Here is a 2,386-nt window from a genome sequence, read left to right on the forward strand (position 1 = left end):
TTGAAGACGTCACATTCCATTGACGTCACATTATGACGTAAGAGGGTTAGACGTCACGCGAAGGAAGTACTGAAAGTCTCGGTCATTATTATTTTGAGCGCGCCGAGACTAGTTGGCAGTCGTGTCCTTGTAAGTAGGCTACATGCAGACAGACAGATCTAGATCTAGTGTCTCGCTTTCTTGCACAGTTTCACCTATGCTCTTTCTGTGTGTGTGTGTGTGTGTGTGTGTGTGTGTGTGTGTGTGACGGAGTGATTGAGTTTGTGTTACTGTTTGTCGATTTCTTACGTGAGCCTTGATGGCTTCGCCTCTTGTCTCATTTATTATTACTGTATGTTTTTTTAACATAGAATGTAATGTCAGAATAGCTATATAAACGCTATTGTGTTTTAATTGTAGCAATAGGGTCCGATATTTAGACGAGACAAGTATAATGCCGACGAGTCGGAGACTAAGAATAAAGTAAAAGAATAGGGACTATTTGAATGACGCGCATTATTAGGCTGAAATGAAATTGCCTGCAAAATGTCGTCTGCATGACTGCATGTTCGACCCGTGTTGTTCGTTGTATAAATAGCTTAAACAATGACGACAACTCGTTGATTACTGGAAAATAAACCACTCGTGAATTACCAAGCGGCTGCAAATACCCACTCGTGGTTTATTTTCCAGTAATCAACTCGTGGTCTATTTAATGACAGGTAATTTTTAATGAGTTGGGGCATTCTGACCAATCACAGGATCTGTTTCATTAAAACGCAAACTTGATTGAATTACAATAATGATTATATGGTGTAAATGATGATGATTAAGATGTTGTTGATGATGATGATGATGATGATGATGATGATGATGATGATGATGATCAAGTGATGATGATGATGATGATGATGATGATGATGATGATGATAATAATGATGATGATGTTGATGATGATGATGGAAAATTCCAACATAAATTCCACATAATACATATAATAAAGAACATATTTGTGTAATTCATAAAGCTTTGCCAATTGTTGAGAGAGAGAGAGAGAGAGAGAGAGAGAGAGAGAGAGAGAGAGAGAGAGAGAGAGAGAGAGAGAGAGAGAGAGAGAGAGAGAGAGAGAGAGAAGAGGCAGGGTTGGGTTTTATGTTTTTGAAGGCTCTATTGTCATCCTTGTACACCAGTTGATAGCCTTTCTTTGAACATGGAATTCAGGACCATCCCCTAGGCTACGAGGAAGGCAAATCCATGTTTGTTGTCACAGTTTTACCCAAAGACACATCCACAGTGTCTCCAGCACACAGTTTGAAAAATGGTTTTCCGCAAATAGACGATATTCGGATATAACTGTCAAATTGTCATGGGCTATTGAAGAGTTACTTTCTCTTGGTTTTCCTTGCGTTTCCATAGTTACACTATGGCAAGCTACGCGTGACATTGCAGGCCAGTCACTCCCGTGTCTTTGCAGCAGTGGGCGCGATCTATGCCTGTGACGTCATGCGAATGACTCACATCCCAGTCAGAACTTGCTCCGATCCAGAGATCTGTGCTTTCTGCAATGTACGCTCAACAAAACGCTCTTTTCGTTCGAAAGTACGCACATAGGAGCTGACAATCGGCATTGCGGATGTTTGTTTGTTCGTTCATGGGATGAAACTCCCACGGCTTTTACGTGTATGACCGTTTTTACCCCGCCATTTAGGCAGCCTCACGCCGCTTTCGGAGGAAGCATGCTGGGTATTTTCGTGTTTCTATAACCCACCGAACTCTGACATGGATTACAGGATCTTTTTCGTGCGCACTTGGTCTTGTGCTTGCGTGTACACACGGGGGTGTTCGGACTCCGAGGAGAGTCTGCACACAAAGTTGACTCCGAGAAATAAATCTCTCGCCGAACGTGGGGACGAACTCACGCTGACAGCGGCCAACTGGATACAAATCCAGCGCGCTACCGACTGAGCTACATCTCCAGTGCACATATCGAGCGATCACGTGTGGAGACAACCCGGTCGCTAGTGATTTACCTGCAATGTCAAGTGTAGCTTGCCTCAGCAAGACAAGGGAAAGCCTCTCTTGGTCAACCCACACAATCCTGACAGAGTTAATTTCGGAATGTGTCTATTGTTTTCAATCACAATCCGTCGGACTGATATTTATTTATTTATTTTATTTTTTTTATTTTTATTTATTTACGAGGATTTATATCGCGCACGTATCTCACCACACAAGGCGACTCAAGGCGCATGTTACCTATTAATGCCGTACAGTTATTAATGTAAAAAACAAAAAAACCTCAAAGCTTGTTCCGTTTTAGCTGTTCTGATTTTAAATCGTTTTTAACGCGGGAACGTTGCTTTCGATTGGATTTTCGGGGGTGTTTGTGTTGTAGACTTGACTGTGT

Source organism: Littorina saxatilis, linkage group LG8 (genome assembly GCF_037325665.1).
Source record: "Littorina saxatilis isolate snail1 linkage group LG8, US_GU_Lsax_2.0, whole genome shotgun sequence".
NCBI lineage: Eukaryota > Metazoa > Mollusca > Gastropoda > Littorinimorpha > Littorinidae > Littorina > Littorina saxatilis.